Consider the following 9,522-nt stretch of genomic DNA (forward strand, 5'->3'; position numbering starts at 1 on the left):
CTTCCAGCCTCCCCTTCCCCCTCCCCGCTCCCCCGCCCTGCGCCGCGCCGGGCCCGGCAGGGGCGGGACGCCCGCCGACCCCACTGCAAGCCCCGCACTCATTGGCCCAGCAGACGCCGAGCGGCGGCGCTTCTCTAAGGGCACTGCGGATTGGCCAGCGGCCTCGCCGAGCGCGGTGGCGTCAGACGCACGCTACGCCAAAGCCACGTGGTTTCGCGCTGGGGAGGTCCTCTCCCCTCCGCGGAGGCGGCGGGCGGGGCGAGGCGCAGGATCCGGCAGGGGGAAGCGCGGGCGTCTGTAAGGGGCAGTGCGGGCTTTAGGGGTGGGGAGCGCCTGGGAGTCGTTAGGAGCTCGGTGCGGAGCAGGGAGGAGGCTGAAACCTGCCTCAAACCCTAGGGAAGCGGCCCTGTACTCTATTTTTCCAGTCGTCAAGCACGAAAGCGGCGCTGTGGCTCTGCCCCGGATCTGCCTCTGAAGCCGACCAGGGCCTCCTCGTAAGGGGGAGAGGTCGTATCCCAGCCTCTCATTGCCGGAGCCGAGTAGTTCAGGAGAGGCACGGGTTTCTTGGGGGGACCCTTTTATTGCACCGACTCTAGTCCAGCCGCAGCGTTGGCCCTATAGAAGACATTGCCCTAAGAAATCCTTGCCCCTCGCATCATGTCCAGACGGTCTTGGCTACAACATAGCTCCTACGGTACTTCAGGCCTTGCAGCATGCAAGGTTTAATATCCCCTTAACAACGTCCCTTGCAACTCGGGTGTTGTTTTCCCACAAACACATAGTCTCTCTTCGCGTGTCCTAGCAAAAGGTGCTCGTTTAGGAAAGAAAGTTCTAGGTTGAGGGATTAAGATGTCTCTAATCCTAATGTAGAGGGTGTGTTTAAAATCAGGATGTACTGAGGCGTTAGTCTGTACGATATAATGAATTGTTGCTGAGATTTCTCAAAGGAAGAACTACACTAGTTTTTATATAAAGTTACAATTTACTTAGACTTTACACTTCACTTTACATGAGATGGATGATAACTGCAATGAGTTTACTGTCTGACTTCAATAATCAAGTATGTCAAAAACACACCTGAAATCTCTTCCTGAACACTCTGTCAGCACTTCTCTAAAGGTAAACATGAAGCCTGTCTGATAAAGGAAGTTAAGATATAACTGAATTGTACAGTCTAGGTCGCAAGTTTGAGGCCATAGCAGAAGCACTCGCAATGCAGTCCTGTCAGATGAATCCGTGAATTCTGCTAGATACCTTGTCACAAGGACACAAGAAGGAAGCATTCATGACATCATGAACAGCATCCTTGGTAATCCACTGGAATTCTCATATTTTCCTTCCATAGTTTCTCACGGCAAGCGAAATAATTTTATTACTGCTATAGACTAATCATTTTATCCTTCCCTGTAAATGGGTTCAACTATGCAGAGGTGGGGAGAAGATGCTGCCAGTATTCTCTGAAAGAAGAGTGCAGAGGAACTGATTATTTCTTAGAATTAAAATAGTACCTTTCATTTTCCTGGCCTTCTACTAACCAGGCTGTTTCTTAAGAAGGGACATGAATGATGAAATGCACTCTTGCCTATGAAAGCTTATTTCTGAATGAGTTAGTCTGTAAATTGCCACCCTTCCCTTTCTTTGCCCTTCTGCAGCCAGTAACTTTGTAGTCAGATTAGCCCATGGTAAAAGAGAGATGATGCCTCCACTTCAGTAATTTGTATTGCTCAAGAAGTTTTCCCTAAAAATGAATGGAGGTGCTTGGTGAACCAGATCGCTCTGGTATAATGCAAAAAGTTTTGCCATTTTTCATCATATGCTTGAATTTATGCATCTGGGAACTGGCTGGTTTGAGCCATAGCTAGTACGAAAAATTACCAGTTCTGGCATGGATAACCAGTTGCTTGTCTGTCCTTCAAAAAGACATTGCCAGGTTTAACAGCTGAACAAATCCATAGATTACAGCATGCCAAGCTTTGATTTTGATGGAACTACAGCTGCTTACAGCTGAACCTGTCTTTCCTTCTTAAAAAGTAAAATATAGCAAACATTGGTTTTGTGTGCATTTTAAATATCTCAAGAATACTGATAAGTACACCTGTAATAAAGGTACAGACCCTTTTACTAAAATCCAGGATAGGGAGTTTTACATTGATGCTGTACCCTTATGACCACGGTCCCAGATTAAATATAGTACTAAATTAACTTTTTTTTCTGCAGTGTAAAATGAAGGTTTGTTTGTATGCCACACTACTCTGAAGATTCTATACCAACACTTTTTCACTTTTCTTCTTTACATCAGTCTTTTAGCCCAGTGAAATCTCTTAATTCACATCAATTAGTACAACTATGTTTTCTGAAAGTGAGGGACGTTAGTCATTTTATCAGCAACATCTTTTATGTGTTCTAATAATTCACTTAAGCCAAGTATCTCAGATTTCATTAAATTTATTTCAACATCTAATTCACTTAATCAACGTTCTAAAATACTTGTTTTTGTAACAGACTTTGGTATTCTCCATTGTACTATGTTCAGGCAGCTCTACAATGAGTCTGCGTCTCTTAATGTGCCTTTCGAAGTGTGTTATATATAAACCATTGTGATCTGGAGCATTCTAGTCTTCGTTAGTTGGAATCTCAGGCTCTCCTGGAATGTCCAGGTCATTTAAGTTGCCAGATATACAGACAAGTGGAGCAGCTTTCTATTAAGAGCAATTGTCACTGTACGTGTACGTACACACACACACACACACACACACACACACACAGAGTTAGCATACTATGTAACCCAAAATATAAAAGACAAAAAGAAGAGCTAGGAAACTTCTGCAGGAGCATGTCTTTTCTGAGGGCCCATCAATCTAGTGTACAGATGCTGGCTAACCCAGCAAAAGCCCAAATTCAGTTATCAGCCTACCTGCATCAGTGCAAACAAGAAAGCCATCGTTTCTTTTACTAAAATTAAGTTCGGCAATTGGTTCATGCTTAGGGTTCCACCAACGTTATTAAATTAAATGATGGCAAAATTGCAACTAGTTTCAAGATCTGAGTGCTCTAACATCTCAGAAAGCAACAGTTTTACAAACTATTCTGAAATGGTTTTGGAGGACAATAGACGTAAAGGGAATTTCCAATTAGCAGTAGTGAATGTCTCATATTTCTCTAAGTTCTAATGAGTTTTCCAGACTGAATCTTATTTTTAATAGATTTTAATTTCAGGATATGTAATTTGTGTGTTTTTTGCTTCATTTGTGTGGTTCTTGAAAGACTGATGTATATAGATGACAGCACTTAAAAATAACTTTGCTCAGAAAAAAAAATGAAACCTAGTATGCTGTTTTGATGCTGGAACAACTTAGCCCCTAGGCTTTTGCATCTTAATGAAGACATCAGTAGAATATGAGAGATTAGCTGTTAGTTAAAATAAGTGTTATTTACTGAATATAGATTACAAACATTATGTTTTTTTAAAAAATGGGCAGTGTTGCTGTTTTGACAATAAATCTGGTGATGTAGACCATAGTTTCTCAACCTGTGGTACGTAAGACACAGGCAGGGGGTGCGCGGGTATCCCAACTCTCTCTCTCTCTCGCCCCTTCCTCCTCTCAAAACTATGGCAAAAAATTTGGTGCATTGTGCAGTGCTTTAAATTCCTCAGTAATAATTTGGTTCAGCCCTCTTAGCTTTGGCCAACATCACTTCTAGCGCAGGTACATACTTGAGTTGCGCATCCCTCAACTGTGGTGTAAAAGGTGGCAACCCTACCCACACCAGATCAGACATCTATTTTATCATGGCCTTATATACACAGGCCTTCTTCCAACATATGGCACACAATCTAGAATTTTCAGAAGTTAAGGGGTACTTGCTACTTAAAAGGTTGAGAAACACTGATGTAGACTAGGACACAAGAAATACAGCTTGCAATACCACACTGTCCCTATATACAAAACATTATAGTGGTGGATTGTCTCTTAGGCCTAACCTATACAAAAAACTAACAAATAAGCAGTGACTATGTCAACTATACCTGCTACACCAGCCAAAGGATTTAATGCCGTTATACCAATCTACATTTTACTGGTACAAGTATATTACAAGAATAATCATGCTAACCAAAGTTGCTAATCCTGGCAGAAGTTTTAGGTGTAGACTTGGCCTTGCTAGGACCTGTTATTTTGTTGACACATCATCAGAAGTACGTTCAGAAACAATATTAGATTTATAGTGCTAGCTGACAAAAGCAAGCACAAAGTCTCAACTTCCAATTTTTTTCCAGATGCTAAAACAAGCAAGCACACACACACACCTCCCAGACTTGTTCCATAACAACTTGTTTCACTACCATAAAGCAATGAGGGACTGGCAGAAGAAGGGGTTCAGTGTGTAGGAACAGTTCGGTAGTGGTGATTATGGCTGATACAACATGCCTCAGGGTACAAAAGGCCCAGAGAAAGCAAGGCTGCAGCTAGCGTGGGATCACCCTACCCCATTTGCTCCCAAGCTATTTAAAGCAATGGTGCCAGCAGAGCTCATTGCAGAATGTATGGCAGGGTGTCATATTACTGTAGAAGAAATCAAGGCTACCATTTCTACAAATATCAAGGAGAAGGTACAAAATACTGTCAAAGTATCCACAGGGGTACTCGTAGACACTCAGCCACATTCTCCACAAGGAAAGATTTGTCCCCACCACCTAGTGCCACAAATTAGCCCTGCAACCTCCCGAAGTGTCATTCCCATCCCCTTCCTATACCCAATCTGCAGTTCTGCCTTCTCCCCTGTGCTCCCTGCTTGGATTGCTGCTTTGCTTTCTGCTCCCTGCCTTATCTGCTCCCTGTGCTTCCTGTCCCATACCCCATCTGCCATGCGCCACACACACAGGGGGCCTGTGTCACTTATGGAACTTGCACTCTAGGTTAGCCACCCCTGGTCTAAAGCACGGCCCTGCTTTCTGCAACGCTTACATTACTCTTGTAAAACATTTATACTAAACTTCTCAGAGCTCCTGGTTTTTGCTAAACAGGCAGTAGCTCAGGCATCTCTTAGTGTTCCTGGATAGTTCCTGGATGACTTCTTTGGGTATGGTCAATTGATCTTTTGATCTTTCTCTCCTTTATGATAGCTGAAATTCTATCCTGGTGCCAGGTCATCCCAAATACTAGATAGTTATTAAAACAAAGAGGCTTCTTTAAAAGGCAATTCTTTTATTCTCTAGCAACACAAGCATGACATTTGAGTTCAGGGCAAGGAAGGAAATGTTTGGACACCACAAAAGAAAAATATACTATGCAGCTACCTGAGCTCCCTTTCTTATTCCTTTTAGGTTCTTCACAGCTCTGCTGTGTCCACTCAGGTCTGATAAGGTCATTAGTTCTTGGTTCTCTACAGGGTTTGCATCCTTCTTCTCCTCTACTGGTGCCAGATGAAGGCTGTCTCTGCCAGGTTGCATAAGGTGTCTGTCCAGTCATACTGGGAGGCAGAATGGTCCTTGCCAAATACTATATGAAGTGTTTCATGGAGCTGCAGCTATTTGGGTCATCCCAGATATTTACTAGTTGCCCTCACCTCTGGCAGCCCTGCCAAAACTCCTTCACCCTACAATGCTTTTCACCTCTACTTTAAGCCATCCCCACAACTTCTAAAAAATGTGCTCAATGCAATTTTTGTTTTGTTCTGTTTTCAAATTCCATCTGGGGTCTAAAAGTCAATGGTGACAGGAAGAGACAGCAGCTGTGCCCATAATCAGGATTGTCAGCCAAAGTCTACCCCCATTTATACAGTGTCCCACAATATAGAAGACAATGTAGTTGCACAAGCATAACCAAAGGCAAAAGAATTCAATTGTTGTTATTCAAATCAGAAATCATTACACAAACTGAAATCATTCATTCTTGGGGCTTCCTGCATTTACGTTATTTTAATAAGAATAAAAAATCTCTCATAAAGCACCTCTGGCTGCCTCCCAGCAAAGTTTTAAATTGTTACGACTTTATAGAGAATTAGCAATATGAATGGATCTTCCTTTTTTTTCCTCAAAGAAACAGACTATATTGAGCATTCTTTCAATATACAATGGACCTTTCTTTTTTTCCTAAAGAAATAAACTATGACAGATTTAGTTTCATTCTCTATTTTGAATAGTTGTGGAGCTCTTTTTGTGCTGTGATTATATTTGATGGCAAAATAACACAGTACTTTGGTGAAAAGAGATTTAAACAAGACAACCTGAAGACTGACATTTTCAGTGTTCATGGGTACCCTGTGGGCAACATCTGGAGCTTACCTCAATAGCAACTTGCCAAAGTGCTTCAGCTACTGGTTGTTAGATCCAGTTTGAAGGGTTGGGATTGTTATTCATCCTCCAAACATTCTATTTTTGGCTTCAAAGACTGCTGATTGTTATGTATGTCCTTTGGTTCTAAGCTTGCTAAGCCTCATGCATATGTTTAACCTTAAAAGGTTAGTTGGACTGCTCATCATCCTCAATGTACAGTTGAGCGTACAGATAAGGCTTTACAAGATCAGGGAAGCAAATGAGAATACTAAGGTCATTTTACGTAAGATATCAAACAATACTACCACGGAGACTAGACTAGAAATTAAAGGATCTTTGTTCTTTAAAAAAAATCTACTCTTGTGGCTGAGATCATAATCCTTCCAGGACATCATAATGTGTTGTGGAGATGATTACATTGCAAAACTACAGTATATTTTGGACTCAACTGAGGAAAAAGTTCTGATAGACAAGGTCTTACAAATGAAAAGTTCTGCCACAGTCTAAGCTAACATACACATCAATATGTAAATATAGAACCATTTTTTTAATTTACCTTTACACACCAGTAAATTTTTAAGAAAGGAAAAAAGTAAATAATCCAAGAATCAGAATTTTAAAAAATGGTTTTGAAATATTTGCATTGCAAAGTAGCATTGACTTAAGAAAAGGAGACAGCTAAACAGTTGTGAAATGTTACAGTCAATACAACAAATGTTGATGTTTTACCCATGTATTACAAATGTCTATTAATTCAGTACATTAATAAGAAAACAAGCATGTTTGTTTAGGGATGCCAATAAACTACAGCTCATTTCAAAGTATTGGGGTACAGGTAATGTCAATACTAGTCAAAATTATAGCATATTTTTAGTGGCTTATAACCAAGCTAATTGTTTGGGCTGACAGTTTCCATGGGTGTTTGATTTTTTTTAAGTTAAGTTATTTCTAAGAGGGGAAGAAAATCCCTATGTTAAGACATTTTAACCACTTTGTTCAGAATCTGTTATATGACCATGCTTTGAAGCAGGAAACTTAGAATTTGGTAGGAATGTCCTTTTTGCTATTTTCCTAAAAATATACCTAAATCTGTCAGACTTATAGGCCTCTATACCTCATGTGCTTGACTAATTAGCATTTGGACAAGGATTTCATCTGTGGTAGGCAAGTTCCATTTACTTGCCTGTATGTGCCAAAAGGACCAAACATGCTTTATCAGATCCCCAGGGTTGATCAAGACACTTCCTAAAAAACAGCTCCTCATGGCTAAGAGAGCATGAAGACTGTCTCTTGTGTGCTCTCTATGTTATTGCTGTGCTGCCCAAGTAGCATGTAGGAAAAGGAGAACAGCTGCACTGGAATGCTGAAGGTGAAGAGATGAAGTTTTGCTATTGCCCAACTTTTCAGGCTGGAAAGTCAGGCATTCATTGTTCTTTAATGTTTTTTAGATGTGACACTTTTAAAGCACAATAAGTTTTCAGACAAAATGACAGGTCACTACCCTGAGCAATTTACAGTAAATTAGTCGATAACAGCAAGGGAGCAGAATGTCAGTCTAGGGGGAGCTGAATCTCATTGATGACAGATGTGTTTAGTGTGTTTTTTAAGCTTTATTTCATACTTTTTAAAAGTATGACTTGCAGCAGTTTGAAGAGACATTTAGGCTGAGTAGACAGGTAGCCAGACTCAGAGCTGGAAAATTTTCCAGATCATGACTGAGCATCATCAGGGTAGAGCCAGGAAGAGTACATTTCTGATGCTGTAATGCTATGTCAGTGCTGTTTATAAAAACTTTACAGGACTTTCAAAAAATGTACCTTGAATAAGCATCAGTATTTAAGATACTTAAATACATAGGTAGGTTCTTAATATAAAAAATTAAATCCTAAAGTGAACAGTCAAGATAAATATATTGATATTTAACTGAGCCATTCTATTACATGCAATATTAATATCCACTTATTTTTTAAAGCGCTGCTTTAGATTTTGCTTTAAAAGACAGAAGTAATTTTTAAAAAGATGCAGAAAACCTGCCAAACATGCGTAATAATGATATTGTAGGCATTCAGCATACTATTAACTCTTTATCATTGCAGCTAATTGTGGAATTCCTATGTAAAAGAACCACTACTTGGAATTCTTTGCAGTCTCATGGAGTCTAGTAAATCAGGCACTGAGATTATATCAGGCAAACCGCTGAGCATATACCTAGTTTATACTAGCTTTAAGGTCACCTGGTGTTATACTGTATTTGTCAAGAATTTGAACTTGTATTCCTGTCCAGAATATGTAATATGCACATTCAGCTGGGATGCCCTAGAAAAGAAAAAACATATGGCTAGTAGCCAGTCACAGTTGAATACAGATTGTTTCCAAACCAGTTGAAGTGACCGCCATTAGAGAAATATTCAGTTGTTCTCAGAATGCAAGTGCTGCGGTACCACTTCTAAATCAATTGACATTGTTAGCTAGAACTCTGCTTCAAGAGCTCTTTAAACTGATTGTAGTACGTAAGACATAGTCTTAACTTTCTGAGGAGAGGGCTATTTAACAAAATAGTTTATGGGTCCAAATGGCTCATTATTCCACTAAGGTATAAAAGAGACAGGGAACAACTCTCAGCTAGAGAGGAGTGTTGAGAACAGATTCCAAATGTGGTTAGCCACTGTGGCAGCTACTTTGGTACAAATGCCATCTTTAGGCAAGGAACACCACGATCTGTACCAGAGAAGCAAAGTAATTGCTGTGATCCGGATAATTCCAGCTCTAGACAGGATGCAAGGGTTGCCAAATGGGGACAAATGTCTTATACTGAGAGAAAGTAATAGGGGCAGCAAAGGAGGTTTAGCTTGGGGGTTTCAGAGCAGATTATGTTTGAAGGATGCTTTGGTTATGAAAGCAACCACAGGCGGGGTGATGAACTCCAGGAGTATGTTGTTTGTCCAGCTAGGTGCAGATCATCCCTGCTGAAAAAAAAACTAGACCAGATTCAGCATATGAAGATCCCAGGGTCTCCTGTTAACTCTGGCCTTTCAGTTGCTTCAAGATTGCTCTGCAAGTGAAAGCTTACTGGACAAAGACCAGTTCCAATGAAAACACTTCAGTATATGAAAAAACCTTATTGTTTTTTTTTCTTCCCCTGTCCTTTCAGTCTGTGAGGTCTGAAGAGCCACAAATGGCAAATTCCTGTAGAAAATAACTTGTCTCAAAGATACGACATCGATTGAGGAGTTTGGATGAATCGAATC

This window comes from Crocodylus porosus, unplaced genomic scaffold, assembly GCF_001723895.1.
Source record: "Crocodylus porosus isolate Cpor-Errol unplaced genomic scaffold, CroPor_comp1, whole genome shotgun sequence".
Lineage (NCBI taxonomy): Eukaryota > Metazoa > Chordata > Crocodylia > Crocodylidae > Crocodylus > Crocodylus porosus.